This window comes from Pinus tabuliformis, chromosome 5_1, assembly GCF_031772625.1.
Source record: "Pinus tabuliformis cultivar Carrire ecotype Pingquan chromosome 5_1, CPIR1, whole genome shotgun sequence".
NCBI lineage: Eukaryota > Viridiplantae > Streptophyta > Pinopsida > Pinales > Pinaceae > Pinus > Pinus tabuliformis.
This window is the reverse complement of record NC_142305.1, coordinates 67,156,462-67,170,231: the sequence shown is the minus strand read 5'-3', so window position 1 is coordinate 67,170,231 and position 13,770 is coordinate 67,156,462.

Here is a 13,770-nt window from a genome sequence, read left to right as displayed (position 1 = left end):
CCATTTTATCTCAGTTTTATATTAATTCACATTAATATTTTATTTTCCCTAAGTTTAGACTTAGGGACTCCATTAAAAATATTAATTATTTTAATATCTCCCAAACTGGTTAGATTCTGCCCAAACCATTTCTGGGTATTGGAGATCTCATGTGCTTTAGCCTCTCCACCAATTTTCATGGCTAGAGCACATATGATGCTACCCCAAATCAACAAACAAAGTCAAAGGCAAAGGGTTTTTGGCTGCACTCACAGGTTCACTCAATGATGACAATGCATGGATTATTGATAGTAGAGCATCAAGAAACGTGACAGGAGATAGAAAACAACATCATACTCTATCAAAGGAACAATCTTCTCATGTAGTGGAATTGGGAGACAACAAAAGCTATGTTGTTAAAGGCCGGGATCAACTTCTTTAAAGCTAAACAATGGAGCAAAGCTACATCTCAACAATATACTATATGTTCCAAGTTTGAAAAAGAATTTACTTTCAATTTCTTGCTTAGAAGATAAAGGCAATAGAGTTGCTTTTGTAGATGGAAAGGTTTGGCTTGGGGTAAAGATTCAAGCATTGATAAAGCTAGTCATTGGAATTCATGAAGGAAGTTTATATAGAGTATTAACTCCATCTCCTCAAGCCTTAGTTCACATAGAAATCAATCCCATTGAATTATGGCATAGTAGATATGGTCATTTACATTACAAGGTTATTCCCTCTCCCAACAAATTAGTAAATGGCATTCCCAATATTAAAGAAGATTGTGAAGGAATATGCAAGGGATGTGCCTTAGGAAAGAATACACAGAAACCATTTACAAGCAGCGAAACAAGGTCTAAAAAAATATTGGACGTTATCCATTCAGATGTATGGGGGCCTATGTCTGACAAATCACTTGGATTCATCTCTATTATGTAACCTTCATTGGTGATCACTCTAGAAAGACATGGCTCTATCTACTCAAAACAAAGGATGAAGTATTTGAAAAGTTCAAGGAATTTAGGTCTGAAGTAGAGACCTTAACCGAAAGAAGAATAAAGACTTTAAGATCCGATAATGGTGGAGAATACACTTCAAAAGAAATAATTGCATATTGCAAAGAAGAAGGAATTAAGAGGGAGCTCATTGTTCCCTACAATCCCGAACAAAATGGAGTTGCAGAAAGGAAGAATAGAACACTTGAAGAATGTATTCGAACAATGATCTTTGATCAAGACATTCCAAAATTTCTATGGGGAGAAGCTACAATGACTGTTGTATATATTCAAAATAGAAGTCCTCATAGAATCCTCGATAATATGACACTCGAAGAAGCATTCACAGGAAGGAAGCCTTGTGTGGACCATCTTTGAATCTTTGGATGTCCCGCCTATATCCATGTTCCAAAGGACAAACGAAAGAAGCTGGATTCTACAAGCATTAAAGGGATTTTTGTTGGCTACAATCTTTCTTCAAAGGAATATAGAATCTACATCAAAGAAGGAAGACACATTGAAGTAAGCAAGGATGTTATATTTGATGAAAATCATGCCTACAAAAGATCCAAAGATATCCCTATTGATTCTAATGACAAAGACATACAACTATTCAAAGAAGAAGAACACCACGAGACTCCTACTACAAATCAAGAAGAAGAAGATGAAGGACCAAGTGAGCCTATTCAACATGTGATCATACCCAACACAAGGAAAAGGCCAAATTGGTTAAAAGCTACTCTTGAATATGTCGAAGGACATGGAGCTACGAAAGGAATGTTTAGAGAAAGCAAAAGACCAAAAAGATATTCTGGATATGATGCATACATGACAAAGCTAATAGAAATTGAACCAACTACATTTGAGGAAGTTGCTCATCAAGAAGTACGGAAGAAAGCTATGCAGGAAGAATATCAATCCATCATGAAGAATGGGGTTTGGGAAATTGTTCCTAGACCTAGTGACAAATTCGTTTTCCCTTCTAAATAGATCTACAAGATCAAACATGTTGTTGATGGAAGCATAGATAAGTACTAAGCTAGATTCATTGTTAGGGGTTTCTCTCAAAAGGGAGGCATGGACTATGAAGAAACCTTTGCACCTACCACAAGATATACTACTGTAAGATGTTTGGTTTCATTGGCTGCAATAATGGGATAGAATATCCATCAAATGGATGTAAAAACAACATTTCTGAATGGGACCATTAATGAAGAAGTATATATTGAACAACCTGAAGGATTTGGAATAAATGACAAAGACATCCATGTTTGTAGACTCAAGAGGGTCCTATATGGTTTGAAGCAAGCTCCTAGGGCATGGTATGCAAGAATGGATGCATACCTTCTAAGAATCGGGTTCGTCAAAAGTTTTGTTGACCCAAATCTCTATATCAAGGTTATGGATAATGAGTCAATGATTATTCTACTATATGTGGATGATATATTTATTGCAGGTGTAGAGAAAAGGATACAAGAATGCGAGAAGTCGTTGGCAACTGAATTTGAGATGAAGGATTTGGGTCTAATGCATTATTACCTAGGATTGGAAGTATGGCAAAAACCTGGCGAGATTTATTTGGGGCAAGGGAAGTATATAATTAAGTTGTTGCAAAAATTCAGTGTGATGGATTCCAAGCACATGACTACTCCCATGATCACGAATCTCAAGAAGTTAAGAAGCTCTGACCCAAGTCTCGTAGATCCTACCTCCTATAGAAAGTTGGTGGGTTCTTTGATGTATCTAGTAAACACTAGACTGATATATGTTTTATTGTGAACATTCTTAGTCAATTTCAGTTGAAGCCTCGTCATAATCATTGGATAGTTTCCAAACATATATTGAGATATCTACGAGGTACTATTCATCACTGCCTAAAGTATGATAGCAAGGAAGTTAAGCTGATAGGTTTTACAGATTTTTATTAGGGTGGCAATGAGACCGATGGAAGAAGAACTACTAGTGGATGTTTTAGTTTGGGGTCTGCGATCATTTCATGGATAAGTAGAAAAAAAAGATCATGTTGCTTTAAGTAGTGTTGAAGCTGAGTATGTGGTTGCATGTGAAATGGGAAAGAAGGTTGTATGGTTAAGGAAGTTTTTGTTAGATTTGTTTGAAAAACCTCTAAGTTCTACATTGATGAATTGTGATAATCAAAGAAACATTAAGATGTCTTAACATCCTATGTTCCACGCAAGGACAAAGCATATCAACAATAAGTACCACTATATTAGAAGTTTGGTACAAGATGGGATCGTGAAGCTAGTATGTTTCGACCGATGAACAGGTAGCTGATGTGTTGACAAAATCTCTTCCTAATAAGAAGTTTGAGTATTTGAGAAGCATGCTTGGTTTGATTGATATCACTGATTTCGTTAATGAAAGAAATTGGGAAGAGACTTGAGGAGGCATCTTGTATGACACAAAGTGCATGGGAGGACATCTAGCCAACATATGTGTTGATGTCTAGATCCCAATGTAAGCAGGGTGGCATTGGTCATAGAGCTCTGGCCTTGTATTAGGCACCTAGATCCTTGGGTTGATGGTTAGCAAGTAAGCCTAATGGTACCTAGAGAGGCTGAAAGCTTTAGTCCATCTTAGTCCCACCCAGATAGATTGCCCTGGTTAGAAATCTAATCGGTGGCATCTTGTGTGCCAAAGTTCTTCGTAGTTCTTGTGTTTTGAGATCTTCCTTGTACTTGTATATACATGTGTAATTTATGAATACCTCCCTAGTTAAGAGGGAGTGTTGAAGAATGTAACTAGGTTCGGTCTTCATATTTATATTTAAGTCAAAGAATGAACAAGAAATTTTTATTATTATTACAATGACTTATTAAAGCATAGGTTTCATGCTTGGGTCATCATTTTATAGGTCAAAGTCCCCATTATGGGCTTCTAGGTTTTATACTGAGTCATTAGAGTCATTGTCCATTTAATGTGACCCTTCATGGGCTTTTGTATCATGTAAAAAGATTTATTATTGAGTCCAAAATGTATTTTGTCACCTCCACACCAAGTCAAACCTAACTTGATGAAGTTAGCCTACAAGACGACAATTCGTCCTACATAAGAGGCTATATATACAAGAGTAGTTCGATCTATTTGGACATCAACTCAACAAGTTCGATCTACATCAAGGAAGTGCAGAAAAGTGTGAAGTTCAAGGTGAAGAAGAAAGAAATGCAAGTCAAAGTTTTTGGGCTATCTCTTTCTCTCTTTTATGCGAAGTTACTGGGCTATTTGCTAGATCGAAGTCCTACTGCTAGGAGGGTCGAAATTTTGAAAGTGTTGGGTCAAAGATTCTACTGTTGGAAGATCGAAATTCTAGATTTTTTGGGTTGAAGTGTTGCTACTACAAGGTTGAAGATCTAGGTCGAAGTTGTTGGGAGGAAGGGCTGACCTGGTGGTAGGAGGAGGTTTATGTCTAGGTTGAAGAGTCTTGGATTATCTCATCTTAACTATTGAAGGAAGAAGTTTGACTAGGTTTCCCCTAGATAGGGGTTTTGCCCTGGTAGAGTGCCTACATCTTGTGTCTCTTGTTCTTGTGATCTTCATACACATATAATTTGGTAATTTCTGTTGGAAATAATACTGAGAGAGGGGGTGAATCAGTATTATCTAATTCTTTTAATAAATCTTCTTTATTTGTTCTTTGAATTATTTTTGCATGTCAGTACCATAAAATAATGAGCATGAACAAAGAAAACAAATAGTCACACCAAAGAACACAAGATGTAAGGTGGAAACCCAATGTGGGTGAAAACCACCTGCTGCAATATGTCTCTATCTTCTTTCAAATTAGAAACTCCTTTTACAATGGTTTTGTACTGGTGCAGTCCTTTACCAGTACGCAGGCTGCAACCTGCAGAGAGCTACAACTCTCTCTCGTTTTCCAGTCTCTCCTGGAAGGGAGCTACAACCCCCTACTTCTTTTCTTACAAGGACCACTTTTCATAAATTTTCAAACTGGATCCATAAGCATCAAATGATCATAAAGTATAAGAAAATCACCCAGTCAACTGTAGTAACCAGATCAACAATAATAGAACCAAACCCAGAACACAGCAATGATAAACAAAGATCTTAAGAGAAGTAAGCACCCTGCTCAACTGCTCGCCTGCTTACGTAAGCACCCTGCTCAACTGCTTGCCTGCTTACAGTACGCACCCTGCTCAACTGCTTGCCTGCTTACAGTACGCACCCTGCTCAACTGCTCGCCTGCTTACAGTACGCACCCTGCTCAACTGTTCGCCTGCGTACCTCGCTCTGAGTCCATTGAACTGCCTGCGGACCTCCGCACCTGCAACCCTTCTGTGCCTGCGTATGTACGCACCTGCAACCCTTCTGTGCCTGCGTATGTACGCACCTGCAACCCTTCTGTGCCTGCGTATGTACGCACCTGCAACCCTTCTGTGCCTGCGTATGTACGCACCCGAAACGCTTCGTTCCTGCGTATGTACGCACTTTTCTTTCACTGTACCTGCGTACCTTCGGGCATAGATGATTTCAGGACTTCAGAAATAACCCAGACAGTCAGATCTACAGATCTGAACATGCGCCGAAGAGATCTCAATCCATCAGTAGATTTGCCTTATTTAGATCTAGACATATTCCCAAGAGATCATAATATTTCAGATCTAGCCCTCATAAGATATTCAACCAAAAACATGCATAAGCCAAATGATCTCCTTTGCTTTATATAGGAAAGCTCTTCCTTAAATCATGGATTAATACCACGGGCCGACACCATAATAACACAAAACCGTCGGCTAAATACCAAAGGTTAAACATAAGAAACCCCACGTGTGAATTTCTTTGCCTTGAAATGTGTGCACTGGGGGTACGCACCTCTTGAACGGCTGACCTGCGGGTATGTACGCACTTTATGTAACTCCGACCTGCGTGTACGCACCTTATGTAAGGTGTACCTGTGTACCCCTTATTTTCTTCAATATTTGATAGCTGATCATCAATCTCTGCTGCTGACTTGAAGTACTGTGATCTATCACCTGAATGGGTTGCCATCAAGGACAACACTTTAGCCATAATGCCAACAATTTCTTGATGAAAGATAATATAAAAAAGATACAAAAGAAGCTAATACAATTCACAAGTGATTATTAAGAAAGACAAATCTAACCCTAACTCTACTAACATTGATTTGTCAACAAATCTGAATCAAAAAATCTTCCTCGAGGGGATTATTTCTTCTCTTCTACTCACAACAATCTCTACTCTCTGACACACCACAAGCTACCAATTCTCTGCCACAAACAACACAAATTCTAAATCTTCTTCTCAACTCTATCTCTGATTTCTGCATATAATTATCTGATATAACTCTGCAAAAATTGTGTAAGTAGCTGTTGTAATCTCTACTCACTCCCAATTCCCTCACAGTGGCATACTCACACACTCTCAAGACAACCAACCAAATAGACTCAAAGCCTTCCTCTATTTATCATTTTTCTGTGATGATTAACTTAGTAAATACTACACGTTATGGACCACTCAACAATTCTTTTCACACGCTTTAGATTTGGTTGAGAAAGGCTTCTTAACCAAATCAAACCACTTACTCTAGTAGCCTTTTGATACCTTCAACTTTTAGAGACCTCGTGACTTGTCTCAACCTTTTTCTGGAAAATTTTGACCATATGATTCGCCACAATACCAAAATTAGCTAAGTCATGCGATGAATGCAGAAATTTTTTCGTGAAAAAGATCAGTTGCATGCACAACACTGGAAAAAATCGACTGGATCTCTTCAGTCGCTCGCACAGGCCTATCTCCCAACGATCGAAAACTTTTAGTCACTCTCATGACCCATCATCCATGTGACTAGGGCCAAGGATGGTCAAAGTCATCTTTCCCCAGCTCAAAACCTACCAAAACTTCTTCCAGGGCTTGGCAAGCCTCTGTAGAACCTCTGGAAGTCACTGACACCTCTAACCAAGTCACTACCACGTCATTATCATAATCATAAGTCAAAATAGGTTGATTTGGATGCTAAACAACAACCATACTAGCACATGGGCCATCAAACTGCTCCACAACAACTCTTCCATCCGTATGCAACCGCAGAATATGTCAAACATCCTCCAACACCTGTACAACCATCTCAAGAATCACTGACACTTATAGATTCTTTCCAAGCCCAATGTATAACGTCATCAACATCATAGAACTAATCCGAGACATGGAGACCTAATCAACAAGGCTCCTCAACTCTAACTCTTGTAGCAACCACCAACATCTATATGTAGCAACATGATCAAGAATATCATCACATCTCCAAGCTAGTCGAAGCTAGTAGACATGCCAAGAACCATCTACACATCATCCATACACAAGCCACCTGCAGCCATACATACACATGCATAACCAACTCACCTGCAACCCAAGAAACCAAGTTGACATCAATGCCAACCAACAACACATCTGCAACACTGCAACACACATCAATGCCAACAATCTCCCCCTTTGGCATTGATGGAAACCCCAGCTGAAACAATCATCTGAAATTGTCCTCTGAAAACTAATCAACATCCTCACATTCTCCCCTTTGACATCAATGGAAAAGGGCTAAATATGTCAAGGAAAAATGCTATATGCTCCTCTCCATGCAATGGGCTCCATCAACAAAAACATATACTCCACTCAATATCATATGCAGGTGATGAACAATGGAGTGCAAGAATGAAAGATAAGAATAACAACAACACTCCCCCACATAACTGAAAAATATGTGCACTAAACTCCCCTTGGACACAAGCTATGCCCAATCAACAACACACTAGAGCAACAATATACATCTCCTATCAGCAGCAACAATAAACTCTCTCACTCCCAAGGCAACATGACAATAACCAGCAACAACAATAATTGAAACACATGCTCTCTCCCCTGAAGCAATAGCAACATAATCCATGTCATAATAGTAATAGCAAATCAAATCACCAACATGTTAGTGTCAGTCTTTCCAGCCTTCCTCCAGTGATCAAATATGCTCTTACAAAGTGATTTTGAAGTGTCAAGGTCAAATTTTGTCATTTCAGTGAGTCTTCAAGCAAAATTTGGTCACTAGGCATTAGGTCTAGGGTTTGCTTTCACTCCTTTCAAAATTGCCCAAATGCCAATCCATGTCATCATTCTGCTGAGTCTATCATCATTCATAGGGTTGTCATTACCATGTCAATGTCTAATGAGTCATTTTACACCTTGTTCATGCTTCAGTTGCGCCTAGATAAGGTCATTTCCCTCTCCTAGGGTTTTGAAAGCTAATTTCTCTTGGATGGTCAAATCATTTAGCAAAACTTGTATCCTGATGGTCATACACCTTCCCCTATCCTTAAAGTACCCTATCAAATGCTTCCCATCACTGAGATCCCCCAAATTCCTCATTTTCGCGCGAACCCTAGTTTCTTGCTACAACCTAACAATTTTCTAGGTTGGACCTGTGTTTTTCCCTTTTGGACCCCTTCCCCTCACTGTATTTCTAAGATTCCACTTTCCCCTGCTTCCTAACATCCCTCCCCACTCCCAAAAATTTCCTTAAGAATTTACAAGCCTCTTATCCCCTTCATTTCGCTTCATTTCGACAAAATCCCTTGTTCCACACATCGAGATAAGTTTCACTCAAAAGCTGTTTCAGAGCAATCAAAGATGAATTTTGGAAAACTGAGAGAGGTTTTTGTCCACAACAGGCCAAGGAAGAAAAACCTCCTTCAATTTTTACACAGGTGTCATGGTTTTAGAGAAATGTCAAAAATACCGTTTCCTCAGGAGAATCGAATGCACCTCTGAAGTGACCTTGGGAAAATCAAGTTTTCTCCTAGCTTAGTTGGCCAAATGACTTTCTTGATGAGTCAAATGATAACTAGACACAAAGAGATTTCCAATGAGCTATCATGAGCTCAATTTGGAGTTGAGGAAGGCATTCAAAAGTTGACTGCAACAGCATTCTGCCTTGAGGCAGCCTCATTTGGTACATTTTGACCAGTCTTGGGAGATTTGATTTTTTACAGGGTAAATGAATTTCAAATTAAAATATTCTAGTTGGGTTGGAAAGTAGACTCAAATACCTTTCCAACGAGCTATCCTGCGCCCAATTTGGACATCGGGAAGGCCTCCAAAAGCCTCCTGCAAAAGTGCGCTACGCACTGAGGGCGCGCTACGCATCAGGTCACTTTTCTCAGTGCAAATTTGCACGTGCGCTACGCACCAGGGGCGCGCTACGCACTGAGAATTTTGCCCAGAAACTTGCCAGCAAGCACTCAAAACCTTTCTTAACTCAAGCAAAATTCAGGTAGGCCTCTCCTCCATGGCTAGTTTTGGTTTGGCAAGATGAATGAGAAATTAATATGTTAAAAAATGCCATGCAAATGTGAAGTTGAAACCCTACATTGCTGTGTGAAATTTAAAGACTTAGTTGTGCTAGGGTTTCAAAGTATTTTGCTGTCCAAGGTTGCCCATTTTTTATCCCTCTTTTCCCATATCTTCACCAACATTCTCCTTAAAATTTTCCCATGCAATTATATAATCTTCCTACCAAAATCCACTAAACTCCCTAAACCCTACTAAAATCCTTAAACCCTATGAAAATTCCCAAACCCTACTTCACCTTAAATCCCACAAGTTATGATTTTTCATGTTCCCTTCCCTAAATTCCTTTTTCATGTTTATTGTCCCTAATTCCCTCATGTTCCCCTTTCCCTAACAATTCCCTTGTATTTATGTCCCCTTGGTAACAGCATTTGAAAAAGTCAAACAACAGTCAATTGTGTGCACAGTCAGCATATACATTTCAGCCATCTCGCCTTCTTCATCGACACAGCGAGTATTATCTCCACATCAGGTGGAAAGGGTCTCGCCTTCTGCAGCACAGGTACAGGTACAGGACAGAGGCAAGCAACCCATATTTGATGAGTTGCGATAGATCCATGAAGACCGCAACTTGGCTCGCAAGAGACCCGATGATTTGACACCTATTGAGCGAGAGGCTATGCTCATCCAGGTCAATACTCATTTGGAAAAGTTGTTGGCCAAGGCAAACACGGAAAAAGACATGCTCCGACACATGAAGAATCATTATTGGGCTCGAATGCATGTATGCAAAGCAAAAATGAAGGTATTTAAAGCACGCTTGGCCAAGGCACTAAAATGGAGGAAAAGGCCCGATCCCCTTCATATTTTGGCTGAAGCTACCTTGAAGGAGCATGGTGCTCAATGATGCACTTCCAGCTCAAATTTCAAGAAATTTTGAGCAATTTTGGTCAATTTTGACTTTTTTGTGCCACACACAGGTTTTTGCTCTCAATGCGTAGCGTGCCGCGCGCTACCCTGAAGATGGGCAAATCCATTCCTCAAAAACTCAGCATTTTTCGATTTGTCATGACAAATTACACTTGCTCAGCAATTACCAAGACATTTCATCAGGTTTTGAGCCCTCAGAAGGTCAAAAAACATGCAAAAAATGACTTTCTGCCACTTTTTGGACACACAAGGAGCAGTCTTGGGAGATTTCAATTTTGGAGGGGCAAATGACCACCAAATTGAGAAATTCCACTTGGGCTGAAAAGTAGACATCCAGACCTTTCCAATACTTTTGCCTCATTTGGATGCTGGGAAGTGCCTCAAAAGTTGGCTCAAAGGCGCGCTACGCGTTGAGGATTGGGGCGCTACGCATCAGGGAAGTTTGCCAGATTTTCACCTACAGCTCAGCAAAACGCAGATTTGACTAGTTTTGACTTTTTGGAGTGATTTTTCATCCTCCTTGATGTAATTGATGTAATTTTATGATGTCATGGCACTTATTTATCTCTTCTAGAAGATTCATTCATAAAAAGTCAAAAATTTAATGAATGAATTGGTTTCCTAGCTTATAGAGGCAAGTTGTTTTGATTGCCTAGATTGTAGTGCTCAGTTTAGAATTGGTTGAAACAGCTCCTAGGATGATGAGCTCGACCCCTAGAGGCAAGGAAAGGTGTTAGCTTGCCTATATTATGTATTTTCTTAGTCATTTTCATGGTTGGACTCTTGAGGGATAAGCTTCTATTGTATTACACTTTGTATCTTTGCAATTTTGGCAAAGGAAGACCAGGGTTTTGCAGCACTATTTGGGATTCTTGTGGTTATTTGTCTTGATGGTGTGCTTCTCTCATGTACTTGTAAGATTTTTTATGTGTATCAATTTCCTATTTCTCTTTTCTGCACATTAAGTAACTGAAGTGTTAAGGTAGAATTCATAATTTATATGCTATGCCTTTAAGTTTGCTTAATATCTATGTTTTCCTCTGTCTAAAGAGAACTCTCGAAAGTTTCTTGCTCTCTTTAGCTCCTTACCGGTCATTCCTATTCATTCACTTAAATCAAAGGCATCAAGACAATCTCCTACCTTGCCCCAAAAAGACCTCTGCAAAAGTTGTGTCCCATCCCCGCACCCAAAATTGCTCTCCTCCTGTTTTCCACCAAAACCCTAAAAATCTGAAATCAAACTTTCTCAATCAGTTTACTAGCCTAAAATCAGTGTTATTTATTGGTTATCTCCGCCCTTTGAAAACCTTTTGCCGAGATAGACCTGGAGAGAGCCCTCTCCTGCCCCGTAGGGCTAGCTACGAGGCTAAGTGGTTTGATGTTGCCTTGGATTTTGTCTTTTTCAGCCTGAGGCTAAATTCAAGCGCTAACACAACATATAGCAAGAACAACATAATGTGACAAACTAGCAGCAACAACATATATCCAACCAACTCTGAAACAACAACATCAAAGACATCCTCTCCATAATGTACTCTCCAACAACAGAAAACTCATACATCAGCAACAACAATGATTATCTAGAAACAACATCTCACACTCCTGTGAGCAGCTATAACATCCTCTGAAGAACAATGTCACAATATCATGACCAACCATACTCCATTGAATGCAAACATCTCCATGGTTGAATGTAGACTAATATATATATCGCTACCAATGCCTCCTTTCCATATGCAAGAGGGTACTCCAATGTAGCAATGACTATGACCAAATGATATGAAATATAGTATAAGGATTCATAGGCCTATTACATGACTATGAAAGATGATACATGAGTGTACAATGACATCAATAAACCTAAACATATGGCTGAACAACCCTCATGAATTATTATGCAACAAATTCCAGTCATGGCTCATAACTCTATGACCAAGACCAAATGATTTACAATAAGAATGCATGATTTCATGTGCATAATACAATCACATCAAGACCTCATACATGGCTAAAACATATCTTCCACTACAAAGCATGTTGAACTACCATGATATGTGTGATCAACAATATGTATCCTTCATGGTAGCAAGATAATAACAAATACATATCACATGATAGACATGTGATTGACTCTCCGAATCACCATCCATGGATCAAAATTTCTGCAACAATGATCAATCCCACATAACAATGCATAATGGCCCAACAAAAAACATATATCAACAACATTACAAAGCCTCTTTTTGACATGAAAATCCTCATAGCAGCAGTATCAATAACCAACAATATATGTCAGCATAGTGAATTAGCAACATAGCACACCAACTAACACAATATATCAACCCTCTATAGCAATACATAGGAACAAAAATAATCATCATATGGAGCATGAATCCCTGCAATATAAACTGCACTGGCAGCAACAACAAGCATATAATGATGGAGTGACAATGAAAATATCACATCAGCAAATCATCCTCATAAGTATAGGCATCATATACCAAATGGCTCAACAACATGAACTCATGTGCAACAACAACCATAATATGAAATATATCCATCATGATCAACTTCTAGTTTTCTGCACATAGATTGCAAATCTCTAATGCATGAATGCAAGCAACTATAACCATACACCATTATCATACTAATCTCCATGGCACCATCACATGCATAATATTATCAAAACAAAATGCATAATACTAGCCATCTACATGTCAACTAATGTAGGTAGCATATAATCCATGCAAACCAAAATGCAAGCTCCTACAATAACCTCATGTCAAATAAGCACATAGCATGAAATGCATAACCAACTCCTCCAAGGAAACATATGCCATCAAAACCACTGAAATATTGGAAGCATATGAAGTGCTCCCCCTGAACATGTGCCATCTCCACTCATCACAACAGAAAATATCCTGATCACAATAACCTTAGCAAAAACAACATCAGTAGCAAAAATTCATCATCAAGAAATCATAATCAAAGAGATAAGCATCATTAACATCACATCCTAACTACATGCAAAACAAGATGTGCCATATACTCCCCCTGAGCCAATGAAGGCCTCACATTCATTTTGCAGTCTAAAAGATCTATCATGCAAGAGCAGACTGCAATATGTGTTGATCTCTTCTACTCTGAATCTGAAGATGAAGAGTACTCTTTGATCTCCTTCATTTGCTTACTCTTCCCTTCAATACATAAACATTGTTCGGTGTCTTAACTCCTTTAGAAATTACCCTATTTGATCCTTCTTTCCTAATGAAACAACCTTTGGAGTTGAATACCACTTCCTTACCTCCATCAACTATTTGGCTCACACTTAGAATATTGTGCTTAATGTTAGTTTTTGTAGCATCAGATGTGTTCTAGCCACAAAATTTGGTGGAGAGGCTAGAATATATGAGATCGCCAAGATCCATAAATCGTTTCTAGAAGTTCTACCTAAAAGTGATTTATTTAGATTATTAACCAAATTTTTGTAATGTTTCCTAAGTCTAAACTTTAAAAAACTAGCTAATTAATTAGTATT